Source organism: Cebus imitator, unplaced genomic scaffold (assembly GCF_001604975.1).
Source record: "Cebus imitator isolate Cc_AM_T3 unplaced genomic scaffold, Cebus_imitator-1.0 Scaffold149, whole genome shotgun sequence".
Taxonomy (NCBI): Eukaryota; Metazoa; Chordata; class Mammalia; order Primates; family Cebidae; genus Cebus; species Cebus imitator.
In genome coordinates this window covers 4,872,222-4,890,255 of record NW_016107464.1, presented here as the reverse complement: position 1 = coordinate 4,890,255, position 18,034 = coordinate 4,872,222, and the positions used below count along the sequence as shown (strand labels likewise).

Here is an 18,034-nt window from a genome sequence, read left to right as displayed (position 1 = left end):
GAATTGCAGAAGAATTGCTAACTGTTGCACCTGACATCTTTTTTATGCTTTTGTGCTTTTCTTTTTCTCTTTGCTTATACCCAATTAATTGTTAAGTATCCAAGATGCTAATAATGCGCACGAAGTGGGGCAGGGGGTTGGGGAAAGTGATGACAATCTTTAGGGAAACAAAATTTAAATAATTTAAGTGGCCTAAAATAATTCTCACTCTACTTCAAAACTACATTGTGTCAATTCACAGCTTTTCTCTTTACTATACCTGAAAATGGCCCGAGAAAGTCCTATTCTGAAGAACCTGGTTTTGGTGTATCCCAGATAAATGCCTTCTACCATTGATTGATCCTCCCTGGCTCAGTCATTTGCACGTTATCTGCTTCCTCTAGCTACTGTGTCAAAGGCCTTTAGCTGGGCTAGTCTGACTCCCTTCCTACGCTTTCTCTTCTCTAAGTTTCTCTTTGCCCAACTATTTCCAACTGTACTATTTGGTTCGTATTCCTTACCTCATTTTTCATGTCATGAATTTAAGTTGTCAAGTGGCACTAAATCTTAAAACAAATCTGAAGAATTATTAGGGTAAACTGAAAACACCAACTAATCTCTTAGCTTCTTTTGGTTATTCAATCTTGAAGTATTTGGATACCTCTTTAGGGCATATGCTTCTAATAACTAGCTGCCCTTCTCCTTGAAGACACTATTTTAGCAACAGCTGGGCCCTTAAAGTCCCATAATGTCTGTGCCAAAACATTTTAGGCATCATCTAGGCTAACTCAAACTCCTTATCTTACAAATCAATAAACTGAGCCTCAGAGGGAAGATTTTTTTCCTAAGATCTTTACCCAATAAATGATTTCTCATTTTGCAATACTTTTAAATGCTCTTTTCTTTCTAATGATAGTCTGCTTGCTACCACCTCAATTACTCCTTCACCAACTGGTTTTTAAAGGAAAGATGATGATTAATGCCCTCAAGTGATGGTGTACTTCCTTAAGAGGTTTTTAGGGAGTTACCTATTTTATTCTGTGATTTCAAGTTCCAAATTATTCATGCATTTTAACTGCATACCATGAATGTATGTAAGTAAGGGATTTCTGTAAGCATACATACTAGAGAACAAACCCTGAGATAATAAAGTGGCTTAGTAAGGAGTTTATGTCTTAATCCTAGCTCTGCTACTAACTACCTGTGACAAGTCACTTCAGGTCTCTTTTTTTTCACAAGGAAGATAAGAAAGGTGGGCAAGTGGCATGATTCTCAACTTTCCTTGGATTCATTCAAGGCTGAAATAAGGTCCAAAAATCTAATGAAAACCGAGTTTGCTTACTCACGACAAAGCTGCACAGGCTTTTTGCCAAGCTTACTTTGAAGTGACACTGGGCAGCTTGCGCTGATCAAGTTCTGATTGGCATATATACATCTTTTCAACTAAAATTGCAAACTTAATTATTTTTTGTTTGAAAGACAAAACTAAACACATTTGGCTCACAGGGAAATAATGACAAGAATGAAGCTTTCAAAAGTACAGAGGTGGGAGTGGAGGAGGAAAAAAGCGGGTTTGGCACAAGGAAACAGCAGTGCACATAAATATAAAATTTCACCAAGGAACTTCTGTGAAAGTGTCCAGATGCAAAGCACTCTATATCAAATCTTAATTCTTGAAAACAACACTTGACAAAGTAGGCACTCAGAGTTGGACTATAAAGTATTTTTTCTTTATATTCACAGTATGTATCCAACTAGATTATATTGCACAAAGAACTTAAAAGAGGGGTTCTTCAAGGAGTTTAAATCTCTTGATGCAAAATACAACAGTTCATTCAGCCATGTTCAACCTGTACACTTAAAGGGCATCAGCAGGGTGATTACCTTTGATTTTCAATCTACAGGGACTGAAATCCGAAGGCACTGCCAACTGCTGCCTCACAGCCTCACTGTGTAACTGCCAAAGAGGGAGGCTGTAGCCACCAAAGCACCCTGGATTGGGGCATAGGAGACGTGAGTTCTAATCCAGCTGGTCCCGGGTGCAATTCCCTACTCCCAGAGCAGTACTTTGCATGTAACTGATGCTCAATGAATGTCAACTGAGTGGAAATGCAAAAATATCCACCATGTGCCAATTTATATTATATAGGAAACATAAATTGTGTCCCTGCCCTCGAAAAACTAAAATACAATTATGTAAAACATGGACAGTTTGTTGGGAGGAAGACAGTGAATACTGCTTGGCAATTACTACGAGGCAAAGGATTTACAGTTGTTATCTTGAAAAAGCCTTGCAAAGTAAGTCAAACATTTCTATCTGACACATAGAAAACCAGCCTCAGAGAAAGTATATATTTGTTCAAGATCACACAACTTGTAAAATGAGAAGCGCAGATTTCAATCCAGGTCTGCAAAGTTCACATTATTCGCAGCATGCAACACATTCATATACATCAAGGCAGCCCAGGAAGAGACAGGGATTTGAGTCTAAGTTTTACTTCTGCCACTAAGCTGTTGCATATCTCTCGAGAGAGAACATTTGTTTGCATTTTTTTTTTTCCACCGGCACAACTGGAGAGCAGAGAGGTGTTGGGAGGAGGGTTAATGAACTAGATCTGTGGTTTTTTGGTTTGGTTGGCTTAGGCGGTTATCAGAATTCTTTTGGGCCAGGACTTGTTCTAATGTGGTTGTTTCCCCTCCCTGCTCTTAGAAATTATTTGGGAATGGTACCTTTAGCTATTAATGGAAATATATTATACCTCTCAAGCGAATGGGAGCAGAAAGAAGTGCCGGCTCCAAGCTCCCTCCTAGCAAGCTGAGGCTGAGAGTCTGACCCTGCTGAGCGGATGCTGCTGAAAGTTGAGAGACAACTTATTCACGGATCCATGCTTCCCTCCCAGTTGGGTGCTCTGTACCCACTGGATGCTCCCGGTTTGAGAGGAACGGGGATATGTGTCCTGCATTACTTGAGCGGCCTGCCTGGGCTCGTCTTCCGATTATAGAGACCTTCAAGAGAAGTTCGTGATGTAAAATACATGGGTTCAAATAGGGGACCGCGGACATCCCTCGCTGCGGGCGGCGGCTGCGGCCTGCCGCGCTGGTAGCGGGAACCACTTCCTGGTCCGCATCGCCCGCCCGCGTCCAAACCCCGCTGCTGCATTTTCCCCACCGCGCAGAGCCTCCGAAGCGGCAGAAGGGTCCGTCCGACTCCCGGGTGAATGTCCAGCCCGGCCCGGAGCGGGGTCCCTTTAGAGATTTAAAACACAACGCTCTGGAACTCCAACTCCCCCGGCGCCCAGCCCGATTCCCAGGCGTCGGGGCCGGGGCAAGCCCCTGCGGCTGCAGGGAAGAGGCCCCGAGCCTGTTAGAGCCCCGGCCCCGGCTGCGGTCCCGCCGGTGGCCCAGGTGCGCCGCGCCCGCCCGAAATCTCGTCCGACGTCGCTCGGCACCTGTCGCGCCCGGAGCCCGCAGAACCTGCGCTCACCTCGTTTCAGGGGCCCACGGCCCGTCCCCGCGCCTCAGGGCCCAGCTCCCGCTGCCGTCTCCACCACTGCCCCTGCCGCGGCCGCCGCCCACTTTCGGTTTCCCCGCACCGCCGGAGCCGCCCTGCGACTCGGGAATCACCTCAAGCCCCCGCCCCGCCCTGCTCGGCCCCGCCCCGCTTCGTCCCGCCCGGCCCCGCCCCGCTTCGAGGGCAACCCGGCCTCGGCTCTGCGCACGCGCGGGCGCCCCGGTCGCGTCGGCCCACGCTGGCGTCCGCGCGTGGGAAGGGAAACCGACGCCGCCTAGCGGTTTCTGCGCGTGCCCACGCACCGGCCGGCGGCGGAAGACGCCTGCGGGGAGGGGGCAGGAGCGCCTCCTGGTGGACTACGCAGGTACGCGCGGGCCGGGCCAGCTGGGACCCAGCGGGGGTGTGGGCGGCTGCTGCTATGGAGCTCACCCTCCTTCCAAACAGTTCAACTCCTGCACATTATTTTCTTCAACATCTGGAGCAGTTACTTTTTATTGCCCTAGACACCCACCCACCTTGTCCGCCCATATCCTTCGGGCCTTTCTCAAGCACCATCCTTTCAATGACGGTGGACACAGTCTCTAACATGTCAACCTCCTCCCTTGACATTCCCTATCCCCCTTCTCGGCCGTATTCCTCCTTAGCACCTATCTAGCACACTATATGTATTTTTACTTACGTTTTTATTGTCCGCTATCATCCTAAAATTAAAGCTCTGTGAGCAAAGGATTTTTGTTTGGTTCCTTAACCTATTCCCAGAGCCTAGGATAGTGCCTTGCACACATCAGCGATAAATATCTGTCAGATTTGTCCATTCATTCTAAAATTATTGAACACCTCATAAGTGAATATGTATTTCTTCTGCACATTAATTCCACCGACACGTATTGGGCACCTGCTTCAGCCCACATTGAACACTTCTCTGCATCATTTGATATGCATTTACTGAGAACCTGCTGCTGCTTCAACCAGTATTTTATTACAGCTTGACTGCAATGTATAAGACATACAATAAACTAAAGGTTTAAAATGTACAGTTTGATAAATTTTTCGTTCATATACCACTGTGAGACCATCACTGTAATATATCCATCACCCCCAAAAGTTGTATTATTTATTGTTTATAATTCTTATCTTTTGTCCCACCTTGTCCCTTGCCCCCTGAACTGTTCACCTGCTTTCTGGTGCTGTAGATTAGTTTGCTTTTTCTAGAGTGGTATATAAAACTTTTATATATGGAATCGTATGTACTACCCTTTTGGGGGGCTGTCTGGCTTCTTTTATTCAGCAAATTATGTTCATCCCTGTTGTTACATGTAGTAGTAGCTCATGTCTTTTTATTGCTGAGTGGTATTGTAGGGATGTACCAAACCTACCAGATGGCCCAGCACTTCTTTCCCAGGTATTTACCTAGGAGAAATGAAAGCATATGTCCACACAAACACCTGTACAAGAATGCTCGTAGAAATTTTGTTGATCTAGCCCCAAATGGAAAGAATACAAGCATCTGTCAGAAGGTGAATGGACAATCACCATTATTGAACACCAGCTGTTAAATAACAAATTTCCACAGAGTGTGGATAAGCCTGTGCCTGTAGAGCTTCTGATTCAGCAAAAAGGTGCAGTAGGCAATAAAAAGATAAATTGGAAGTAGATCTTGAAAACCTGATATCCAGTGCTCAGACATTTGGGTGTTTTCCCACAGGCAGTGGGGAATTGTTCAAGATTTTTGAACAGGGCTCTTCTTTAACACTGTTCTCTTTCATATCCCAGATCTGGTGTCTGACTAAGTTTACCTAAATGTCTCTCCTGAATTTCTCTGCATCTCCTTTTCTCTATTTCAGTCTATTTCAGATGCCTTTCTCCTTTCTCTCCCCTCCAGTCTACTCCAAACATTGCAGTGGATTTTTAATAGACTTTGCTATGGTCTGAATGTTTGTATCCCTACAAAATTCATGTTGAAACCTAATCCCCATTGCTGTGGTGTTGACAGGTGGGGCCTTTGAGAAGCCTACTCACAAGGCTTCATCCTTGTGAGTAGGATTAGCGCCCTTAGGGGCTCAAAGGAGCCTTCTGCCCCTTCCACTGTATGAGGATTCAGCAAGAGGGTGCCATCTTTGAAGTGGAGAGCAAGCCCTCACAAGATGCCAAATCTGTTGGCACCCTGACCTTAGACTTCCAAGCCTCCAGAACTGTAAGAAATACATTTCTATTATTTATACATTATCCAGTCTAAGATATTTTGTTATAGCAGCAGGAATGGGCCAAGACAGACCTAAAAGACAGCCAGCCCCAACTTGGTCTCTGCAGTGCTCACAACATCCTGTGGCTCCACATTTTAGATGGAAAAGATGTAAAAAGCAGCTGCCAATGGAAAGGGTGCTAGCAGTAGTAGGAAATTAAAAAAAACAATTCCAGAGTTTCATATGTAGAATAAATCATAAAATCATGTGAATTGACCCCAAGTTGAAGATCCTTTATTTTTGCAAAGATGTTCCATGTTTAGACTGTCCTATGCATGAAGAAAAATGAAGCTCTGCAGCTAGTTATTTTAAACCAGCTTTACTGATAGTTGACATATAATAAATATTTAAATGTACAGTTTAATGAGTTTTGACCAATGTCTTTAATTGTGTATCTACCACCACAATCAATATACAAAATTAGTTCATAATTCCAAAACTTCTCCTGTGCCCCTTTACATTTAATTCTCTCCCCCACCTTTATCCCCTAGCAGCTACTGATCTAATTTTTGTCATCACAGGTTTGCCTTTTCTAGAATATCATATAAATGGAATCATGCAGGGTGCAATCTTTTGTGTCTGGCTTCATCACTTAGCATAACGCTTTTGAAAGTCATCCATGTTGTTGCACATACCAGTCATTGGTTCCTTTTTAGTGCTGAATAGTAAGCCATTGTATGGCTCTATCACAATTTGTTTATTCATTCACATTTACATTTGTGTTGTTTCCAGTTTGGGCTATTACGAATAAAGCTGTTATAACAACCACATGAAGGTCTTTGTGTGGTGATATGGTTTTTTGATATAAAGACTTAGGAATAGAATTTCTGGTTGTGGGATAGGTGTATGCTTAACTTTTTAAGAAAACACCAAACTGTTTTCTAATGTAGCTTCACTATTTTGGACTCCCACTTTTACTCCCTCCTTGGCAATGTGTAAGACTTCCAGTTGCTCTAAATCTACTCCAACACTTGGCGTTGTCTGTCTTTCTAATTTTAGCCATTCCAGTGGATGTATAGGGACAGAAAACAGAGGTTTCAATTTGCATTTCCTCATGACTATTAATGTTGAGCATCTCTTCATGTGTTTCATGGTCCTTCATATGTGTTCTTGGGTAAAGTATCTGTTCTGCAAGTAGATTTTCGTCCAAGACATCAGGAGGTTCTCAGAATTACCTGGGTAGCTGACATAGCAAGGGCAGGTTAGGACATCATGGTTTTTTTGTCTTTGTGAAGTGGTCCAAGGCCCAGGGAGTTCAAGAATTCACCCTCATACCCTGGATATAATTGGATTTCAGGAGATTTAAGAGATATCAGAGATGGCACAGACTAGTTACTCTTTAGGCACAGTGGTTCTTACCTTTTTATGGGGATGTCAGAATAGATGAAAGCAAATTTTGATGAATGATCTCAGAGAGGATTTGGAGTCCTTAATGCTCTGCTGTGAACCCATGTTAAAAATTTCCTTCGAGGAAAGCATATATTCTGGGGCCAAATAGCAGAGTTTTCTAAATGAAGAGGACTCGGGCAGAAGGCATTCTTCCTCTGCAAAAGCCCAAGCGTGTCTTTGGACAACAGGAGCTGTGGCCAGGAGCATCCAGATCTCTTTTAAAAGAGGCAAGCACAATTTCCCATCCTCAAGTGCTGTAGAGAGGTCCTTTGTACTCTGCTCAAGGTGGCTTTTAGGGTAGGAAAGGTAGATTGGAGGGGGGATCAGTAAAAGCTGGCCACTAAGCAGAAGCCTGACAGGTCATTGTGCCTGTCCAGAGAAAAGAGAGAGGTTACCATGGAAAGGAAGTGCAAATCAAGGCCCAAATATGGGGAAGGAAGATGGCTTTGTTGGCAGCTTATCCTCGGCAAAGAAAGATGGACATATTTCCAGTGTGAAACCTCCATCCAAAGCCCTTCATGCATTTTTGTCCACACCTGGGAAGCCTGTTCATTTGGAGAGAGTCACATTGGATACAAACACCAAAATACCTGTACAAAGCAGGCAGGACCAATACTATTGGTTGAGTTGAATCTCTGTCCTTCCGTTCTTTCTTCTCTCATCAGCAAGCACAATTTAGAATGAGGGTGAGACAGCAAGCATGATCCAGGAACATATCTGTAGTTCATTTTGTTTGTTTCTTACCCAATAGTTCTTTTGGTCTCTGCAATACAGCCTCAGAACAATACGTTCCTCATCTTTCCTCTAAGAGCCTCTCAGACTTTATAGCCACCATAGGCAGCTTTGCCACTTGCAGAATTTAGAGTGACAACTTGATAGACCTCTAGGTGCTGTCATCTCACTTCCTATATTGGAAGTGAGATCTCACTTTCTTCTCTATATTGACCCCCAAAAGAAACCAAAAACCAGAAACAAAACTTTCATTTCTATCACTTTATGTCCCATCAAACGGACAACAGGGACTTGGTAATGCCCTTATTCAATGCCTGGAGTAGTTCCTCTCTCAGGAAGCCTTCTTCGAATCCCCCACCTGACAATCACTACTCTTTTAGCTGAGCTTCTAGAGTGCTTTGTTCTTCAAATATATTTACAGCAGAGAGAACATAACAAGTGATTTTATATCTCATCTCCCTTGTGAACAACTTGAAAAGAGTTTACATTTTATTCATCTTTAGTTGCTATTTGATTGCAAATAATTTTAGCAATACTATTTGAAGCTGAGCAACAGCATGTTCAAAGTTATGTATACAGATGGAACCCAGCCACATGAGTGCTTTTTGCTTACCTAAGGTCAGGAAAAATAGATCCACGACAAAAGGAATCTTTGGACAGATCTACTTTGGGTTAATCATCAACATCATAATCACTGCCTTTCCCATCAGCTTTAATTGCCTCATGAACAGATGCAGAGGAATTTCTAGACAACTGCATTTGTTTCAACTGAGTAAGGAGAAAAGACAAAACAAAACAAAACAAAAAACAAAAGGGAGAGCTTGCCGGAGCCCTGCTAAAATCCAGGCCCTGGTAAAGCTACGGATGTGCTGATCAAGCAAAACCCTCTAATCTGCCCACAAAGCCCTCCAAGGTGAGTCAGCTGAAAGGGGCTAATCCCCAGAAGGGACTGATCACCAAAGCTTTAGAGGCCACACAGCCACAGCACACTGGAAAACACGGGATAATGAAAGCTTAAAGGGATACTGTGTATAGAAAGGTCATAAAACCAACAGGGGAGGGTCTTGGCTAAGAGGTCACATTTGCCCTCTCCTGAGTTGTAGGTCACTTGGCTAAGAGGTCACATTTGCCCTCTCCTGAGTTGTAGGTCATTCATATAGCTCAGTCTTAGGACCCCAAAATAAGAATGATTCCAAGGAAGTAGATATTATTAAGAGTTAGCTGGCTTAGGGGCCCAGCTGTGGGGTGAGGTGTGGAGGTGAGGTAACTAATACTTTAAGCAAGGCAATCAACCACAATATGACGGATTCTGTAATAGTCAATAAACCAGATGGCACACAAATTGCACTGCAATAGCTGCTAGGGGTGAGAAAGTGGGGAGGCAGTGAGAAGAAACTACACAGGTGCAGAGGAGGTGCTCAGTATAGGTGAGCTGACACTGAAATCAAAGAAGCAGACAGTATTTGAGAAGTGTGGGCTCCGAAAGAAGGGTGCTATACAGGAAGAATCACTGCCCCTTAGGTGCTTGCCTTGGGATAAATCATTGTGGACTTGACCTTTTGTTAAATTGGGAGGTGGCATAGAATTCCAGAGCCCTTTGGTTCTGGTTCTACCCTCAGATTCCCTTATGTGGCAAAGTGAAGAAGAAAGTAGCAAAAGAGCCTTCTCCTGGGGCTGTTTGGTGAATTTCTATTCATCAGTGGTTATCTATGGGAAATAACCACTCCCCACAGATACTCAACCACTCTTGAGAGAGTAGCCTCCCCCCCCCCACCCCTGAGCCTGGGGCACTTTGTTTTTTACTTTCAGGAGGTTATTTTGGTTGTTAAAAGATCAGGTGCACCTCCTGGCATTGAGTTGGTGGGGCTGGGATGCTTGTGGTACTTCCTCCATGGAGGGGGGAGTTTCCCTTGTCTCAACCAACACGTGCTGATTATCTATGTAGATGACAGACCTCTGCCTTATATATAAACACAAATAATTTTCCCCACAGTTTCACTATACAATGAATTTTCCAATGCTATTTTTATCTGTGAATTTCACTTTAGGAAAGTAAATAAATGGATTACAAAATATTTGTCATAAAACAGGGGTGCTGGGTCATATTATATTGCTACTTAAAATCCCCCAACAGCCAACTCCACCCAGAGAGAAGCTAATCAGGATATTCTTGTTTATACCAATAGACACAGGCATACACAAATTTATCTTTATTAGAATTCTGCATCACCCAACTACAAGATCACCTTACCTGCCCTAATGCTCACACCAGTTGGGGAAGTTAGAATCATTCTTTTTGGGGGGTCTTTCTAGAGTTCACTTAGCCCCACATTATATTTCCCCTACTATAAGTACAAGAGGTAATCTTCTTCCTCTTCCTCCTAATTCTCCCTCATCCTCTCACACTCAGTCTTTTTCATTTAAAATTGGAATCATTGCTTTCAGCAGAAACTTTCTTAAAACAGGATGTTTTATATTTATAATTAGAAAAATATAGCACCTGGGAGCTAGCAGTTGGCTAAGGAGAGCTAGCAAGCTGTTGACTGGAGTGAGACAGTGCAGAAGGTTTCCTCTAAGAATGTGGTTCTTAATCTGAGAGTGATAGAGTGTGTCAGCACTAATGTGGTGTTTCCCTCCCTTTGTACACTACAGGTTGAACTATAAACTCACTTGTAAATATCACTGTAATTATGGGAGATTTCTTTACAAGCAATTTGTATGTATGTGTGTGTGTGTGCATATCATGTGTGTGCGTGTGTGTGTGTGTGCATGTGCAGCCTTAGGAGTGGCAGCCCACATTCCTGGTGTTACTTGTTGGAGCAAGGGTAAGCAATAAGGACTTTGTCCTTCAAATATTAGGTTTTGTGTTCTGAGTGTTGATTTCTGCTTTTGATTGTTGAGGGCCAGCACAGAGGCTGACAGCCACTGTTTTAACCTTCATGGGCTGAAGCAGCTTCCAGGGGATTTAAAGAGACAATACACATACTCCCACCCCTGCCTCTTTTGGGAGCCAGACATTTAAGGAAATCTTTGTCAGGTCACTGGTTGATTACAGAAATGATGGAACAGAAACTTTAGTGACCACACACAACAATATATATCTTGTAAAAATAGTTTTAAAAAGCCATAAATAGGTGGCCCAGCCCTCATAAAATATCAGAAATCTCTGAGGCATTGAAGAATTAGATTTCCAGTTACTGCAACATGGTATTTAAAATCTCTAGCTCTCAACAAACAAGTATAAAACTTACAAAGAAAGAGAAAAACATGGCCCATTCACAGAAAAAATAGTTTACAGAAATCATTTCTAAGAAAGACTAGGCATTAGAATTATTAGTCAATGGCATTAAGTCAACTGCCTTAAATATATTTAATGAGATAGAGAAAACCATAAACAAAAAACTAAAAGGAATCAGTAGAATTATATATGAACAAAGAAAGAATATTAATAAATAAATAGAAATAAAAAAGAACTGAACTGAAATTCTGGAGGTGAAAACTATAATAATGAAAAATTCACTACAGGCATTCAACAGCGGATTTCAGCAAGTGGAGAAAGTGTCTATGAACTTGAAGACAGGGAAATGAAATTATTCAGTCTGGGGAACAGAAAGGCAAAAGAATAAGTAAAAGCAAACAGAGGCTAAGGGCCCTGTGGAACACCATCAAGTGAATCAAATTTACAGTATGAGAGTTTCAGGAAGAGTAGAGAGAATGGGGAAAGAAAGAACATTTGAAGAAATAATGACTAAAAATGTCCCAAATTTGATGAAAGAAATGAATCTACAGATCCAAGAAACTGAACAACCCCCCCCAAGGATAAACTCAACAAACTCCTAGGATAAACTCAAAGAGCTTCACCCCAAGACATATTATAATTGAAGTGTCAAAAGTCAAAGACAAAGACGGAATCTTGAAAACAGAAAAAGAGAAATTATTAATCACCCATAAGGACTTATCAATAAGATTAAGAGCTGCTTTCTCATCAGAAACTATGGAGACCAGCAGGCAGTGGAATAAAAAAGTGCTGAAAGAAAAAACTCAAGGAAGAATTCTCTTTCTGGCAAAACTAGCTTTCAAAAATGAAGGATAAATTAAGACATTCACAGATAAAATCTGAGGAAGTTCATTGCCAGTAGACCTGTCCTCACAAGAAATGCTAAAGGGAGTCCTTGGGGATTGAAATGAGAGGACACTAGACAGCAAATTGAAGCCATATGAAAAAATAAAGATCTCTAGTAAAGATAACTGCATAGATTAATGTAAAAGCAATATTGCTGCATTTTTGACTTGCAACTCTTCATTTCTTATGTGGTTCAAAAGATAAATGCATGAAAAGTAATTATAAATATTTTAATGGGCATATCTATAAAATGTGTAATTTATGGCCAGGGACAGTGGCTCATATCTGTAAACCCAGCACTTTGGGAAGCGAAGGTTGGGCAACCACTTGAAGCCAAGAATTCAAGACCAGCTTGTGCAATGCAGAGAGACCCAACATCTAAAATTAATTAATTAATTAATTAATTAATTTTTTAAAATAGCTAAGCATAGTGACACATGCCTGTATTCCCAGCTACTCAGGAGGCTGAGGTGGGAGGATTGCCAACAACATAAAAGTAGGAGGGAATGAACTGTATAGGAGCAGGGTTTTTGTATGCTTTTGAAGCTAAGTTGGTATGAATTCAAACTAGGCTGTTAGAAATTTAGGATGCTGCAGTGGATGTTCATTTTTTTTTTTTTAATAGAAACAAGGTCTCATTATATGCTCAGGCTGGTCTCAAACCCTTGACATCAAGCAATCCTCCCACCTCGGCCTCCTAAAGTGTTGGGATTATAGATGTGTGCTACCAGGCCTGGCTCGAAGTTATTTTTTGTAAATGACTTGATTTCTGGGGGGTCCACATCATAATTTACTGACTTTAGATTCTGCTATTGTCACCTTTCTTTAGGTATTATTCCTACCAAGTCAGTTTTCCTTGGTCAAATTATGCATATCAAAATGTTAAATATACTTTTCTTACATCAATTTTCAGCAAATGATAAATTTTACCATGTGCAGCTTTAACCATGATCAGTTTTTGCTGTAGACTGAATGTTTGTGTCCCCCCAAATTCCTTTTTGAAACCTGTCCCCCAGGATGATGGTATTTGGAGGTTGGACCTTTGGGAGGTGATAAGGCTGTAAGGGTGGAGCCCTCATGAATGGCATGAGTGCCCTTACAAAACAAGCCACTGAGAGCTCCCTCTCTGCCTTGCCATCTGAGGACACAGCGAGAAGACAGCTGTCTGTGAACCAGGGAGTTGGCCCTCACCAGATACCAAATCTTCTGGGACTTTGAGCTATGACATCCCAGCTCCCAGAGCTGTGAAGGATAAATTTCAGTTATTTACATGCCATCCAGTTTATGGCATTTTGTTAGAGCAGGCTGAATGCACTAAGTTTTATTTTGGGTGGATTCATTTTACTGGTAATATTTACTATGAGGGTCAAAGTGTCCTCGGGGTGAATACATTGTACTTTTTACATTTACAGACTTTCAATTTTGACCCAGTTTTGTAGGGACATGCTGCTTGCCTTAAAGGTTTCACAGCTCTCAGCCCCTCCCTGCCCCATTTATGAAATAGGAAAGGATGTTCTCAGATTTACTTACAAGGTACAAACAGATGAAAGCCAACACAGTGATTCCAGTCATTCTGCTTGGGAATTAAAAGCAGGGGTCCCATTCATATATCCTGGTTTGGAACCAAGCTTTTTCTCTCTCTGTGAATGAATAAACAGTGAGAAAAGAGTGGCTGTGATAGGTAAACAAAAGTCCGATTCATCTGAAAACAACCCCATCCCTTCCTCTCTATCTTGGCACTTACTGTAGTGAGAGAGAGCACTGTTAGTTTCCATGGTTTTCATTCTCCCCTTATTCTTATGTACAGATACTCTGTTTTATTTAGGGCAGCAATTCACTACACTAGAAGACTAAAGTTGCCTGCACTTGTGGACACAGTGTAGCAGGAACTCACCAGCATATTCTCTTCTTTGTCCAGACACAGGGCCCCTTGAGCATGCCTGGCCATGGACACTAGGCCTGGCTGTTATATGTGATGTCCCTCAGCATCTGCCCCAGTTAGTGAGGCTTCTGCACCATATGCACCTGAGCTGCCCACTCTGACATCCCATCCTGTTGGTGGAACTTGACACTGCATCCTTGCTGAGCACACGTCGGCAGTTTCATGGCCAACCCCTCATTGTGCGTTTGGGAAAGTGAATCCCAGAAAGAGACAGAGCCTGGCTTAGGCCACAGAAGATGCACAGAGTCTAGAGGGTAAGGGAGGGCTCCAGCTTCCTAGGCCAGTGCTCAACCTCCTCCCAGAAGGAAAGCAGAAAGAGGTTGGAGGCACCTCTGTTATGGGTCAGTGGCATCAGCCTCCAGCAACATGCCCAGGAACCCAGGGCACGAGCAGGGCAGACATAGGGCTCCCTAAGGGCTCCAGAACAGCCTTGAGAGGACAGTGCCACTGCTCTGAGCACCCGGAAGCAGGATGAGCCCTCTCCACTAGTGCAGACAGAGGCTACGGGAGAGAAAGCCTCTGTTTCCTCCTATATTAATTAGGGTACTGGGGGGGGGTGACCCCAAGGGTTCTACATACTCAGAAAGTGTCTGTTGATGTGGGTTATCCATCAGTGCCCACTGTGCTCTGAGACTCTGGGAAAATGCTCTCCACTCCCTGGACATCCTTCAGAGCAGAGAGAGGTTTGGGGCTTGGGTGATGAGGGCTTGCTATAGGCAGAGGTTGCCAGAGCACTGGACACTGAGTCTGTGGTCCAGGGATGAGGCTGGTCCTTGTTGGATTCTGAGTCTGCATTTGAAAGCAGAGGGAAGCATTGCCCTGGCCAAGGTAAGGATGCCTGACACCAAAAGAAGCGGAGGCAAAGAGGGTTCAAGGGAGGCTTCTCACACTGCCCTTGGAGCCTGCAGACCTGCTCCTTTGCCCCTTTGCCCCCTGCAGACCCCTGAAGAACCACTGCCTTGAGGTCACCCAGCCAGAGTGTGTGACTTAAGTTGAGGCGCTCCAGCCTGGGGCTGCAGTGCTAGGGCTGGCCACCAGGGGGTGGTCAGCCTCCTGTGTCCACGGTGGTGTCCACGGTGGTGCCCACCTTGCTTTGCCAGCAACTGGAACCAGGGAAGAGTCACCCAGAGTTCATGCTGTCCGGCCTCCTGCCTCAGGCCTAACTCGCACCTCTCATTTTTATTGATCATCTCCACAGTCTTAACTGGTCAGAAGGTGGGGAGGCGGAAAGTCTGCGATCCTCCCATTTATTCATTCAACAACCATGGCTGAGCATTCACCCTGTGCAGGTGCCCTGGTGGGCCCAACGTGCTGTGCTGAGATCAGCCGAGTGGTCCCTGCCCTCCAGGAGCTCACAGTCTGGAGGGGAGGTGGACAAAGGCATGTGAAAGAAAAAAGCCAGTGCTGTAGAGAAAATGAAGTAGGGTGCTGAGAGGTGGGGCTGGGAAGTCACTGGGTGGGGGCAGAGGAGCCTTACATTTATGCTGTGACCAGAAAGACCAGAGGAAGCCAGCCCTGCACACATCTGGGAACAATGTGTCAGGCAGAAGGCACCACCAAAGCAGAGACTCCCAGACAGCGGTGAGTTTGGCAGAGGAGATTAGAAAGAGTCAGTGTGTGGCCCGGGTGTGGTGGCTACACCTGTAATCCTAGCACTTTGGAAGGCCAAGGCAGGCGGATCACCTGAGGTCAGGGGTTTGAGACCAGCCTAGCCAACATGTGAAACCCCGTCTCTACTAAAAAATACAAAAATTAGCCAGGCGTAGTGGTGCATACCTGTAATCCCAGCTACTTGGGAGGCTGAGGCAGAAGAATTGCTTAAACTTGGGAGGCGGAGGTTGCAGTGAGCTGAGATTGCGCCACTGTACTCCAGCCTGGGTGACAGAGTGAGACTCCATCTCAAAAAGAAAAAAGCCAGTGTGGCTTGAGGGAGCCCCCAAGGAGAGGATGAGAGATGAGGGGAACGATGGCAGGGCTAGATCCTGGGGCCTGGTAGACTAGGTGAGTTACCCATTCTTCTCACAATATTAGCAATGTGGAAGTACAAATATTTAATCTCTCACAATCTGTGGATCAGGAACCTGAGCACAGTTTACCTGTGCCTCTGCCTGGAGGTCTCTCAGGTCTCTCACTGAGGCTGGACTGTGAGAGGAGCTGCCCCCAAGCTCACTCACGTGGGTAATGGCAGAACCAGTCTGGACTGAGCCAGAGTTCCTTTCTGTCTGTTGGCCTGGGTGTTTCCCAGCTCTTTGCCATGTGGGTCTCTATGTTGGGTAGAGATGAGAGCTTGCTTTCTCAGTTAGAGGGCTATGACAGAGGCAGTAAGAGGAGGAGGGACAGAGAAGGAGAGGGAAAGGGAGGGAGAAACACAGGAGACAGCAAATACAAGGAAACTGGCACTTTTTTGTAATTCAGTATTGGAAGTTGCAATGGATTGAATGTTTATGTCTCCCAAAAGTCGTGTGTTGATAGCCAGATTCCCAATGTGATAATATTAGAAGGTGGAGCCTTTGTGAGATAATTAGCTCCTAAGGGTGGAGCCCTCATGAATGAGATTAGTGCCCTTTTCAAAGGGACCCTTCACCTTTTTTTCAAGCATCTGAGGACACAACAGGAAGCTGGCAGTCTGCTACCCTGCAGAGGGACCTCGGCAAAACCGGACCATGCTGATAACCTGACTTCATACTTCCAGTCTCCAGGACTGTAAGGAATACATTTCTGTTATGGTGAGCCACCCTGTTTGTGGCACTTTCTTACAGTAGCCCTAGCTGACCCGGACAGGAGAGGCAACCCAGCACTTTGCTGTATTCTCTGAGTCCCAAGGGGAGTCACTAACCACTTCACGGTTACACAAGGGAATGAATCCCAGCAGTGAGGTTCATTGCAAGCTGCTGTGCATGATGCAGCCTGCCACTCGGGCTGGGATGAGACACCGGCTCTGATTTTATGCCACAGGATGACCAGATATGAGCTTCATTTTATATTAACCCCCTCATGGTGCAGAATGAGAAATGAGGCCCAGAGTGGAAGTAACTTTTCCAATATTATACTGGGGAACCGGGCATGTCTTCAGTTGTAAGTCCATACTGCATCCCATCCATCCTTTTTTTTTTTTTTTTTTTTTTTAAGATGGGGCTTCACCATGATGGCCAGGCTGGTCTTGAACTCCTGACCTCAGGTGATCCACCTACCTTGGCCTCCCAAAGTGCTAGGATTACAGGCGTGAGCACCACACCTGGCCTCCCATCCATCCTTATAATTCTTCCTTCTTTAAGTTTGTGCATTTGTTACTTGTGACACCAACCTGTGAGTGTTATGAGAATTATCTCCTATATGCCTAATGATGCCTCTGGGAACCAGATGCTGGGATGATTTGCACTGTGCAGGTTGGGAGGCTGGAGAGGCTCTGAGACATACAGTGAGTTTTCCAGGACACAGAACTGGTCAGAAAAGGAAGGGTTGGAACCCAGCTATGTCTCCTCAAAACTAGGGCCCTAGCTGCATTTGGGTTTTCCCAGAGCAATGGTGCTGGCAAAATTGTGAACAGGTAAGATGACATAGGGGAGGAGGGTGAGCCGTCAGTAGCTCAGGGAATCTTTGGGGAAGTCTTTGAAGGAAAGGGTCAAGGTAATGGAACCTTGAAGAAGTGACCTAACCTGCTTGGTGGTAGGCCCCAACAGAACTCAGAACTTTGATAACCAGCTCCCACATTCTAGAGGGAGACTCCCGTCCAGCTCACTCCATGGGAGCCACTAAAGAGAATAAAATGTTCTCCTGCTATATCCCAACTTTCTGAGGCTCTGACCCCAGGCAAGCCTGGCACGAGAGCCTTTTCCACTGCTGCAGACTTTTTGGTTCAGCACTCACTTCTGGCACCTCTGGCCATTTGGCAGGAAGTACCCAAAGGTAACACAGGGAAGTCCAGGGCAGGCCCATCCAGGCCAGGCCACAACTGTGATCCCACCTGGGCAGCCCCCCACCTCTCACCATCACCGTGTTTGTGGAGCGAGGCGGTGGAGGGAAGGCAAGGGATGAGTGGTGGACCCTTCCTGGGCCGGAGCAGGTTGTTGGGTGTTGGAACCCCGGTGGGCCTGGCAAGCTGGAAGGTGAGTGCC

General features: G+C 44.7%; 1 protein-coding gene across 2 annotated transcripts in view; it reads right to left on the bottom strand.

The window, feature by feature from the left end:
• The window catches only part of LOC108314305 (tudor domain-containing protein 7), a 73,280-nt gene extending 69,594 nt beyond the window's left edge, over window positions 1-3,686 (bottom strand). The window contains exon 1 of one of the 2 annotated variants that reach the window (XM_017543226.2): window positions 3,464-3,686. The gene's annotated coding sequence lies outside the window, so the exon portion shown is untranslated. The remainder of the gene's footprint in view (window positions 1-3,463) is intronic. The other variant, XM_037743732.1, reaches the window with a different exon arrangement.
• Between the last annotated feature and the right edge of the window lie 14,348 nt (window positions 3,687-18,034).